This window comes from Melanotaenia boesemani, chromosome 12, assembly GCF_017639745.1.
Source record: "Melanotaenia boesemani isolate fMelBoe1 chromosome 12, fMelBoe1.pri, whole genome shotgun sequence".
NCBI lineage: Eukaryota > Metazoa > Chordata > Actinopteri > Atheriniformes > Melanotaeniidae > Melanotaenia > Melanotaenia boesemani.
The window spans coordinates 19,451,967-19,465,289 of NC_055693.1; positions in this window are offsets into that span (position 1 = coordinate 19,451,967).

A 13,323-nucleotide genomic window follows, 5' to 3' on the forward strand; every position below is an offset into this window, starting at 1 on the left:
AGGTGTCTCCTGTTTCCACCACAGCTCCCATACATAATTAAAGCAGGAATTTGTATCTGTCTGTACTCTGTGGCCTCCTGATGAATTAATATCTGGTGGAAGTCCTACACAGCCATCAGATTAGCTCATTTATTTCTGTCAGCTGCTTGCTCTATCAGCTATTTGTAAATCAGAGAGGGTGGTTGGGTGGATGCTGGGGTTCAGGGTGGGGGTGGTTGGACGTGTATTTATTATCATAAATGGGTGTTATGAATTAGGTATAATTTTAACATCCTGGCTATAGTGCCGCAAGTGTAAGTGTGCAGCAATGACTTTTTTTTTCCTGGGAGAAATGTTATGTTGGTTGTTGTGATGGTTATACTTTACATCACACCTGTCAGTTGCACTTACCATTGCAAAACATGGTAATGCAAAGGATAGGAAAGCGTAATAAGTTCCAGATCAGTTCAATTATGAGATTCACAGAAAAGAAACACGCAAACACCTGCTAAAAAAAGCAGTTCAGTGTGGATCAGGTAAGTTAAATACATTTTCATGGAAAGCACATTGATTATCACCTTTTACTTCTGTGCTGCCAGAGGCTGGGTAGCAGGCAACATCAGCCAGAGGTTAATGTAATCCTCCACAGCCATGACTTCCTGCATGTGGCATCCTTTCCCATGGCACAAGAAGATGACCCGATGGGATCATGGAGCTGTATATTGTCAGAACTGGAGGTGTCTGAGTATTATGTGTATATGAGGGTGAATGGCTAGGGAGGGGAACAAACAAGACGACTGCATTAACCTTTGGTCTGCTAGGGAGGGGAGGGCATGAGCCGACCAGGCTGGTTGAAGGGATACCCCATAATCAGGCTCCTGTCAGTGCTGTTTCCAGGAGATTAATTCAGCTGGTTTCAATTCCAGTCGCTGCTCCCATAGCCTCAACACAGGGTGCACATATTGCCCTGTTTAAAACACATGCACATGGCACTGACTTAATTTAACGCAGGAACAGCTGAGGGGGAAGGCTGGATCATGAGAGTAGCCTCCACTCCTTGCAAACACAAATAAATGCATCAACAAGAAAACATAAATCTTAGTCCTTCCCAAGCTAGAGAGCAATCCAACCAAAATTGAGTTGCAACATATAAAAGAAATGTGTGATGAGAGAAGAAAAACTTTATTTTATAATAACTTCAGTTCCTAGTTGGGCTTAACACCTGTTCTGAACTCCATATACCAGCAGTCTGCTAGACAGGGCTTGCTTGTTGTGGCCAGGGGCTGACGAGTCTCTACTGGAGCTAACTAATGAACTGAATGAGACGGCAGTGCTGAGGAGCAGGTGATACAGCAGGATAGTGACAGAGACGTAGGAGTCCACTGTTAGTTACCTGTAATAGCTCGGGATGACGGTTTGCACCCCAGCACTGGTTTGACAGATGTCGGGGTTCTTCTGATCATCCATTTTCTACAGCGCGTCCCTAAAAGGTCCCGTGGCATTGATAACACATTTGGCTCTGACATCAAATTCCTGCCCTATGAAAGAAAACAGCATCAATCACCAGGGGCTATTCATCTGCGGCTGGTGACAAGCTGGATTATTAATTTATCAGCGAACGCCCCCCTCTCTCCGTAATAGAGTGGCTCTAGTGTGTCCATGGGAGACTTCCCAGGATTGTAATTAATAGGAAACAGACATACCTAATTTCCCTCTCGCCTCTTTGTGTCACAGGGTAGCTTGGTGGCAGTGACTGAGGGTGCTTTGAATTTGTGGAAGGGAAATGTTTGTTAATGTGATGCTTGATGTTGACCAGCTACAGTATATAATGGGAGACACATAAAAGGATACCATGAGGGCAGCAAATGATCTGTTGTGGCAACATGATTAATGATAATAAAAATAATAAAATACCCTGAAAGATCTGACATGCCATGTTGCCACTGTAAAATAAGAGAAAGTTGAAATAGAAGGATTGGGTTTGTAAGATTGAAATTAATATTTTTTTCAAGAAATAAAAAGAGGACAAAGAAAAAGGAGCTGAAGACAAAAACTGTCTATTATCCTGTCAGTCTAAGCCCTCCCTACATGAGGCACCTCCTCACATTATTAAAGTGAGACATCTCCTCCAAGAGCACACTTCCGTCTTTTAAAACATCAGGGGGTGGTCATGTGTTGAGATCCTTAAATCTTGGTTATTCATGAAATGTTTCAGAATACCATCTTTTACCCTTAACTGCTTTATTCTTCCAAAGCCAGCCCTATGCATGACATTTAAAAGGTAAGTAAGGCCATTTGGAATACGCTAATTCTGTCTTATGTTCCTCCCTACAAGATCTGAAGCAGCTCTCTACACCATAAAACGCTTATGAAATATTAAAAGCCCCAGCATTAGATGTGCAATGACTATGTGCAAACTAGCACTGAGTAAGGGGTGCTGGGAGGGCCCCTGTTGTGAGGGCTAGAGAGAGTGGAAATAGAGAGAAGCAGGAAGGAAGAAAACGGCTTTTGTTGGATTTACCTGTGATCACATCCATGCAGTGCACTGCGCGGACCCTCTTCTTCCCCGTCTGAGGGTCTGCCCTCTTCAGTAGGTGCACCACTTCAGTGTAATTGGCTATGGCAGCCCCATACCTGGCAGCAGTGAGGGCGATGGCGAGGTTCACTCGAGCATCGTTGTGTTGTCCTGCAGCGGGGGGACAGGACCAGAGCAGGGGGATGTGAGTCACCCCGAGCCTGTGACTGGTGGTATGGAAGTGTGTCGGAACCGATATGTCACATCTGTCCCTGTCACTTTCCATCAGTGCGATGGCTGCTCTGGCCACACAAGGAGCACACTTAAAGCCACAGTGGCCCTTTGGCCTGAGTGTGCGTCCCCCCTCGACCACCCATCCCCTCCCCAACCGTGCACTAGGAAGGGTAACTGCTCATCAGGAAAAGGCGGGGAATGTGGGGATAATAAGTCTTAAACACACCAGGAATGTGGTGGAAGGAACTGGTGGTTTAACAGTGTTTGCCATTGTTCTCCTTGAATTTAACATATAGCAGATTTAGCTGCATTTGGGGATGTTCAGTTTGCATTAATTTTATTCATTTATGAATTTGCAGTTACTTTGTTCTGTACAATAAAAAAAAATAAAGTACACCACAAGTAATCACAGAAATCAAACACATATCTGCCTTTAATCACCTTTTTCAATATGTCACGAAGGTAAAATAATCTTGACAACAACTAAACCTCTTTTCTGGTAGAAGATCTCTTGGAAGAATCTTTTAATGAAGAAAGAAATCTAGTATCAAGATTTATGGATTAATCCCTCTTCAGCTCCAAAATACCAAAGATCTATATTCAGAGTCACAAGGTCACAAGTTTTGTAATTTAAATGAAAGGGTCTAAAAGGTGACAAATGAACAAAGCCCAGTTTCATTAGGAAGTGATTCTTATGTACATCTTTGAAGATTTATTGCTGGACAATCCCTTGGTTCAAAAGTAAAGAGAGAATAGAGATGATTAATCACTTTTAATGTTGGTGTCTCGGGTGACTTTCTTTCTATTTGTTATTGCCAAGGAAGTTCAAGTCCACATTGTTGGCCAGGGAAAATGTTGCTACTTTGCAGGAATGAGCAGGGTCCTTTGTGCCCTGATTTATTTTACGTTTGAGCGACTTGAGGCTAGCTAGCTAGTGGGCTCTGCTTAATGCTACAGCATGCTGGAAGCAATTCCCTCACAACGGAAAATATATAAATAAACTGAAGGCAAAAACCTAAAGAAAAAAAAGGGGGAAAGAAAGAAAACAACTGATTTAAAGGCCACATTTTAGAATGAATTACATACAAGAGTATGCACCCTGCCATGATGTATTAGGAAGACCACAGAATCCACTTCTTCATCTCTGTAGGGTGAATGTGACCATTATAGTATGTGGTTAGCAAACTTATGCCACCGGTGGTGTATGAGCATGGGCATGCACACACATACGCACACAAGCAGTTCAGGCTTGTGAGTAGCTCAGTACCGGTAGGCAGCGTCTGATCCTGGATGATTGCTGAGCCTTGCAATGACCTCTGAACCTGTGATTCACAGCTCTCTGTTGTGAGCCTGTCACAGATTGTCGCTGGGCAAAGAACAGGAGAATTAATACTATATTAAATGTCAGGAATTCAAGGATTAGTCAGATCGCAGGATTGCAGGATTTATGAATGAGAGGTGCATAACACGGGTATGATAACCTGACACACCAATAATGATAACAATAATGATGATGAGAATTATCATCAGCAATTAAAAGCTAAAATAGCCAAGTGACAGAGCAGAGCTAAATGAGCATCAAAGCTCCCTGGAGGACAGGAGCTTTCCTCCCTCCCCATTCCCTTCCCTCCCTCCCGTCTCACACAGCTCACACCACTGCTCGTTCCAGCCTCCCGGAGGTACAAAACTCAGTGGAGTGAGAGGAACTCTGTGGCTGGACAAAATGCAGCAAAATGACAGACACAATAATGACAATGAATTTCATATCTTCTAGTCATGGAGCCATAGATGCTTGGCTGGGCTGACTTGTCCAATTAAATTGTTACAGGTACAGCAGGAGATAGACTTACTATCCCACATGCTTTTGTCAATTACTTCTTTAGCATGAAAAGGGTCACAACTGAATGTTACATGGATGCAGAGGTAATACTTTGTTAAAATCATACATTAAAATGCAGTGACACCCCCCCCCCCCCCCAAAAAAAAAAGCTTAAACTCACTATAACATGTAAAGTTTATCAGGTCTCTTTAGGAGAATTTGTCCTCTGATTTACACAAGAGAGTGACAATCTGTAATGCATTTCATACCCAATTCTATGTTTGCAAAGACTACATTTTCTGGGGCAAAATAATGTCTATCTGTTGAAACTATCTGACTATGATGGCTTGAAAATTCCTGAGGAGATGAACCCAAGCAGTCAAAGCCCGATCCCCAGTAAAGAAGGTCAGGACAGAAAATGTCACTGCCATAATGTACCCAGTTGCGCATGGGAAAAGGGGTGGAAAAGACAGCTTGAGGAAAAATTAAATACACAACATTATTAATTTTTTTCCATAAAACACATCATGGTGATTGTTACTATCTTCAGCTATAGTAATATGGTTATAACTACTTAGATTTTTCAGCTCTAGTTTGTTTCAAAAGGTAACATAAATATAAATCTGAGCAAATATAAAAAGCACATGTAAAATACCCCCCTCTCCTACTTACTTCTGCTAAATGAATAAGGTTGACAGATCACTGCTCAGATAGTAGCCATATTCCCTTAGAAGTATGTTGCCTTTTTGCAGTACATGGGAATCCACGTATCCTCAAATGCTAAATGAAGTCTGACAGATAGCCTAGAGAAACAAAGTTGGGAGTTTGAAGCTACAAGGGAGACCTTGAGTGAAAGGGACATGCTATGTACACCCTGGCTAACAATCAACATATGCTTTGTTTTGCTGATGCCAACACGAGGTACACATAGCCTGGAGAAAGATGGATTCTGGGACAAGTTGGAACGCAATGCCTACTGGCTGTTTTCTGTTTTTAAAAATGTTGTTTCTAATTTCTTTACGCTCACATAGACAGCAATTACACAGCTGTGATCTAGAATGTTAAGAGTAAAGAAAAATTATTAAAAATCAATACATTTTTCTACTTTTTCTGTCTAATTCATTTATGTATATATTCCTTTATGCACTAGAGATTTACCTGTGCTGCTCTGAATTAGTTAAACCCTATTTATTTCTGGTATTATTGGGCTCAAACTGCAGCCCACATGCAGAATTAAGCTCTAGACATATTTGGTAAGACACTACAAAAATATTTTAGACTGGACACAAAATATCTATTTTTCAAAAAGCAGAATTTCTTAACTTTTATTCCAAGTGCACAACGCATATAACACAACAGATTTAAAGTTGTACAATTTGCAGCCAGATTGCTGTCATGAGAATCTCCAGCTGTGATAAGTGCTATGATTTTTAAGTGATGCACACTTGTTCATGGTGAATGGTAATGTGCTCAGCGCACTAAACACTGTTTGAGGAAAGATTTTCTGATTTGAAGCTTTAAGAATCAAGATAAACAATGGCTCCTACAGCTTGCTATTCACAAGCTTTGAATAATCTTGGAGGACTATAGGAATTGTCACCTTGCAATACCAGGAAAAATGCCACATCTGCACGGCTGCTAATACGTGCTGGGGATCACTTGTTTTCATATTGTCACATTTTTTTGTTCCCTTTGAGACCGTCTGCACCCTCTCTCTTGGACAGCATTTTCAGAACTAAAAAGGACTTCGTTTTATGACAGTCCTGAACTCTGATTTGACATATGTTAGTTAGAAATGGCCTTGCATTAGCAGAGGAGGTGTTCCAGGATGGTGACAGGCAGCCTGATGAGTTAAGACGCTGCCACGGCCCAGAAATGAGAGTGAAATCAGAAAATCTCTTATCCCCCTCTCAGTAATGAACCACACCTGTACACTGCTTTAAATACCAGAGAGAATCTTTAAATGTCAGGTGCAATTAAAGCTTATGATTCAAGGCTGCACCAATCAAATCAAGGCCTCTGAGTTCAGCAAAGTCTCACAGAGCAAAGGCGAGATGGTGCAGAGATGTCATGGACCACCCTTACTTTACTGTAGTCAGTTCAACAAGCCTGCCAACCCAAAGGTGATAGCAAAGTTTGCCAGTCTTCCAAACTATGCTATCTTTCCAGTAGCTTTAACTAGGGGAAAATGTATTGCTTTTTCCTATATGAAGTGAGAATCTAACAGATAATGTCTGGCATAAAGAAACTACATGTTCAATTTACTCATTTACTGTAGTGGTATGATAGTTAACAAAGTGGAGAGGAGCAACAAACCACTTGCTAAAAACATATATCTTATTTTAATTATTTAATCTATCACTGAAAATTAAGAAAACCTGTAACGGCCACATTTCTAACTGTAATGTCAATTTACAGTTGATCAAGACACCAAAAGTAACAGATGAAAAGTAACACAGTGACACGTATAATCTGTCACAATATTCACTGTATTTTGTTCTTTTGCTGCATCAGTTTTAAAATCTGAATGAAATATGTTTGGGGGTAAATATGCAGCTCCAAGTTTAAAGTTCTCAGACCCCAAAATGTTGTTGCATTAATTTGTCATTGGTAATAGAGCCTGCATTTTACTGTTCAGCTGCTGACTAGGCAGCTGTGTTCCCAGCAATCACATTAATTGGCCTCTTCTGCTGCTCACCTCCAGCATCCTAGTATGTTCACACACTTAGGAAAATAACACTCCAACAGAAAACACAAGAAGAGAATAATGAGGTATCTCAAAGGCTGTGAAATGTAACAGAAAATAGTGACATTTTAATTTGAACCTGGGTGACCCGTCTTAAATAACTCATAACAAAGAAAGAGACATAAGTTTCATCCCACCTATTACTGAGGGAAAATTCAGGAATTAATTTGCAGTATGCTAACCACAGAGGTCTGCTAAGTTATAAGAATTCTTTAAAACTATTTAAAAAAATTCAAGGCAAGCAGTCATTCAAGGCAAACATGTCACTGCTTCCCGTGAATGAAAAATGAACATGTGGGGGGGGCTAAATAAAGCAATATGACCAGAGGGACCAGGAATTCTGCAGATAAGTGTCAGCTGCGGAGAAAAAATGAAGCATTTACCTGTTTGTAATCCAATTTCATGATGGCTTTCTGTAGATATCGGACTCCTCCGTGAATGAGCTTGGTGCTCCGGCTGCTGGTGCCTGATGAGAAATCGTTTCCCTGCACAGGGGCAGTTTTCAGATCTGACAACTGGAGCCATGGAAACGCATAAACATTTGGATACTTATTGTCCCAAATCTTTAGAGTGGATCGAGATCCTATTCACATATGCACAACTTTCCACTGTAATATTCATGACGAGAACAATATTGTGAGGCCATACATATTCCATTGCTTAAAAACAACAATCATTTCTACCAGTCTGACAGCATGAAGCACAAAAAGGAACTGCTTGTTTTCAGGCTATATTTAAAGGAACCAAGCTTGGAAAAGAAATCTAGAAATCCTCCATTGGTGAGCACTTTTTTAACAGATGTGACTGAAAAAAAAATCATGCAACTTTCAAAACATTTTTAACAGCGAAATCGCTCTTCACTTTGCCTATTAGAAGCTTCTTTACAGTCCCACATGGTCTGTAAATCCCATTTTTGAAAAGAAAAAAGGAAGAATAACTGAGGATTAGAAGAGAGGGCTTGAAAAGCCCCTCTATGCTGTCAGCAGACAAGCAGAGTAAATACAAGGGTAAAACACATTCAAGAAACCTCAAACTACCAGCACAGATAATTGATTTGGTTTGTTTTGGTAACCACACGAGGAGGCTTGTCCTTACTGAAGAGAACAAACGAGTTGTCACTTATTCCTTTTAGTCACTTGACTAAAGCCACTAAACATTTTAAGAAGAAATCACTCCAGTTCAGCATAGTACTCATAATGTTCTAGACTACATTGCAGGCTTGTGGAGCATCTTACAGATGAAGCCCCAGAGAGACAGCTTGGAAGGAACTCACTCACAATGACAACGAGGTTACGCAACATCAGGACGGAGAATACTCATCTGCAGTTGCAAGGAGGAGCCTGACAAAAGTCTGCCATGAAAAATCCTTTCAGAATACTGCTTTCACAAATGACGGCAGTAGTGTTGCATGAAAAAATATGCTATTCCAAATACACAAGAAGACCAAAAAGATGGGAAACTGTTTAAAACGAAGACAAAATCAGAAAACAGGTGTTTGTATTTAACATACACCTATCTCAGTGCAAAGGCAATATATCAGATACATTATATGTTCATTTTGAATTTTGAATTCATCTCGTACATTCAGGTAGTTAGCATTTAGAAACAACTTCCTCTTGCAGTTCACCTTTACTGTATTATTTGTCATGCCATAAACCAGAATGCATTGCTCATTTGTTAACTTTTTCAAACTTGCTTATCCTATCTATCCTTTAATGCCTCCAACAAAACAGCTGCAAGGTTGTTTCTGCTACAGCTAGACTTGTTCTCCTTTATATGGTTTTATATTTTAGCAGTTACTGAAAAAGAAGGAGTGGATAGTAATGTTTGGGTTTGTTTTTTTTAGATGTGGCTTCATACATGTGCTCATCTGGTGTGTATTTAAGAGGACAGTGTGTTGTTGAAATTATATATAATGTGCACATATCCTATAATGTAAAAAAATCTTTTATATCTTTATCTGTTTATTAAATATATCAAGCTACACTTACTTGCACAATGGACCTTTTTTTCCTTCGTTTACGCAGCACATATATTGACTTGTTACAGTTGGCAGAGCTTAGGCGCAATAATGATGGCTGCATTTTATTTAGGTGGTATCCTGCTTTTATGCCAGCAGCTACACAATTACAATCGCTTCGCAAACTGGCAGAATCTAAAATGTAAATAAATGGGGAAAAAAGGGAACATTTATGAGTATAAGGTGTAACTACCACTGAGAAGCAACCACTGAAAGCACATAGCCTGCTGGTTAGATGATTAGTACAGAACTTCAGCTTTACTCTCCTCTCACACTGTTGCGAGACCCCTGCAAAGCTTTCTGAGCTCTGCTGTCTAACAGCAGCTTCTTCTATCTATGAAAACCATTTTTACCTGTTCAGTCACCTTCACTTACAATACCCAGGCCTATAGCACCCATGCAAAAGAAAAACGGTCATCCATTTCATTGTCATATAACTCCAGGGGACAGTACACACTAATAAATGTGTTTCATTATTATGCATATGTCTTTATACTCCTCATGATAGATTTAGGAAAAATAAACCATGAATTTTCTGTGACATACCTGTCAAACACCATCAAGCAATAAAAACAATACATCACTCACTTATTTATATTCCACTCCAAATAACATTTCAAAACATTGTCTTTCTAGATTAATCACAAAATCTGCATGTGGCATGCATGTGGACAGTGCAGAGACATGCTAACAAGCAAGCTTGACTAATTAAACAATTGGACTCAATAAAGAAGATAATAGAAGTGGATTATCTAAGCAGAAAGAGACTTATGATGACACCCTCACATTTACTGCAGTTCCAAGTCATGCAAATTTTACAGAGGCACCCAGTACAATTATACAAATACAAATTGTACAGAATAATCTTAATTTATTCCTGATTATTGCATTATTTAACCTATAATATGATTTTTGCCACCTCTGGAATTGCAAAGATAGAAATACCATCTTTATGTTATATTATAAGACACTTTTTGGAAATTGTTTTGCAAAAAATGCAACTAAAGACCTTTTTGTTGCATAAATACAGCTTAAACAACGTGGCACAACAAGCACTTCTGTGCAACACTAACTTACCAGTTTTCTGTTATATTCTGTTGAATAAATCTAAACAATGTCAACAAAAATTTTGTGCCTGTTATATTTTGGTGTTAGAACCTGTCATAGTTAGAAACCAAATTTCTTTCAGTGCAACCCTCATGGACTCCATGCTACTATTCGCCTTAATTTCACATACACAACACGTTACAACAAAACTTTCTAACACCCTTGTAGGATTTACAACGACATTACATGGTTACAAATCAAAATTGCTGAGGTTAGGCTTTGAAAATGATCTTTTATCTCAACCATTTTATAATAAACATTAATTCATAATAAAGGGACATTGTGCGACATTTTTTGTTGTTTACTGGCCAATGTTGATGTCTACATGTATATATGTGTTATGACTGGTGTATTATGACATCCACTAATGATCTGACACATTCTCATAAGCAAAGAATTTTAAATTTTTTTATACTTATGATGGGTAAGCCTGTAGAGCAGCACCATGACAGTCTGCCATCTTGAAACTACAGCCACTGGCAAGGAAAAAAAACACCAACTATGCGTTTTCCCTGCAAGCAAAAGAAAAAAGCAACAAAGGGGACTCAAAAAGCAGCTTGACCAGATACCAAAAAGAGAAAAAAAGGAAAAACATAGGGCTAGCCTTTCCCAGGTAGAAGGAGCTCAAGAGGGAGAAAGATTTTAAAAGGGACGCTGAAGTTGACACTTTTCTCCTCGACAAGTAACTAAAGCTAACTTTTTTTCGTTCAGTTTTGTTAGCGAGTGTTGCTTATTACCGTGGGCAGCATAAAAGTAGTTTCTGCTAAAATACATTAGCCTTGTTGGTACAGAAGTGTATGTTTGTGTGGTTTTAGTCACTTTCATAGTCACGGTAAAAGCTGGCTTTCAGGCATAGTAAGCCTGACTAAGAAGGCTTTATAAACTGGATTTTACTGTGACAAAAAGCTGGTGCTGTGTTGAGGCTAGTTTCTCAGTTATGAATGAATGTTTTTAATAGCTTTATCGTAATCTCACTAAATTAAATGTGGTATATTATAAAAGTTTTGCTCTCTAATAACCTACCTTTTTGTGTACATGTGTGTCAACTCAACGTTAATATCCTTCCACCCAGCCATTTTTTTCTGCTTATCCAGGGTCTGCAGCCAAAACGGGGAAGCCAAGACTTTGTCTTTCCCCAGCCACTTCTCCCAGCTCGTCTTGAGGGATCTTGTGGCATTCACTGGAGCACATGGAGCGGCTGGTCAACTTGAGGTAAACACTTCCCCAAGAATTCAGATCTCAAGGTTTTCTTGTGTCATTCTGAATAAAACCTGACCACTGAATCTTGTATTGTTTGATTTACATAACTGAAAATATTATTTAATATTGCCTGACAGTATAAATGAGGACGTTCCACTACTCCAAGGATCTAAATACCTCCTCCAGCACTGAAAACATGTCTGTTGCAGCCCTTTTATTGATCTAGAAGCACGTCTGCCTCCTTTTTTGGTTCATCACAGCAAACTGAACCCATGAGAAGAACAATCCTCCACTCGAGCTACTTAGAGGAAAAAGCCTTGCAGCTTATGAAAAGCCTCATCCAATGCCCTCATTATCCATTCTACAACACTTTACTGGGGCCGAAATGGAATGGCAGCAAATTCCAGCACAAAAAAGAGATCTGCCACATTGCGCCGACTGTCAGAATTAAACCTCGATGAAACCAGACTGTAAAATCAAACTTCAGGCCACTTGAATTGAAAACAAACTGCAGACAGCACAAGCATAGTTTGAATCTCAAAAACATAACTAAGTGTTTTACATTTCAGTAATAACTGCATCTTACATGATCCTTAAAAAGCCCAACAGCCACAGGGACCTGCAAGTCTTCTGGGTCTACATTCAGAACAATCACAAAGAAATTTACTTTCCTCTATAGTCCTCTCAATCTTTTACAATTCAGTTATATTATTAATCAAAGAAACTGACAAAGAAACTAATGGTTTGTCTGATTTTTACTGGGGTACAATCCACCCAGCAATTGATTGTTGAAGCAGGGACACCTGCAGCTTCAGAATACATTTTCACTTTCAGAAGGGTTGGGGGAGAAAAAAAAAAAGCACCATGAGGAAATATTGCCCCTCTGCATGAATATGCAGGGACTTGATACCAGCAGTGTCATTACTAATGTTGCTGCCAATTACAGAGCATGTCATGACACTGTGATTCATGAATATTCATCATTGACTGATATAGACAGCAGCACTATGCAGAGGCCTCTATTCCAATTTTACTGTCTCATTGTGAATGGCGAACAGGTACCTCCATCATGCCATGGAGGCGCCTTCCAGCTGCAAGACAAGCTGTTCCATAAGGCATTGCTAGTTAACAGTGTGTTATATAAAGGTGTATAAAAGTGATGAAGTGCTTCCTGGCTCTAAAGAGCAGGCATTAAAGCATATTAAGTAGACGTTTAAGCTTGTAAAGTAGGATTCTAGAAATGGAAAGAAGACACCTAGCAAAGGGATGCCTCCGGGGTCGGGCTGTTCGGTTCTCAGAAAGTTTGATACCTGTCCATGCTGATGAAATGAGGTTTGTGAAAATGGCCACCAGACTTTGTTACTTTGGCCTCACCTGAAGGAAAATGAAGTAACTTCTTCCAAATTTTTTCAAGTTTTTCTAAATACAAGCAATTTTATCCACTCATTTTCCATACCCACTTTGTCCAATTTAGGTTCAAAGGGGGTGCAGCCTGTCCCAGCTTTGTCAGGAGAAAGGCAGGGTACAACCTCAACAGGCTGCCAGCCCACCACTGGGTTAACATAGAAACAACAATCAAACAAGCTCAGATGTATGCTTGATTTGGGATTCTGAATTAAACTTGCAAGCTTTTGGTGTGTGGCAGAAAGCTGGAAGTAAGAAAGGAAAACATGTGTAGAGAATACAAGTAACCTTTGAAGCCT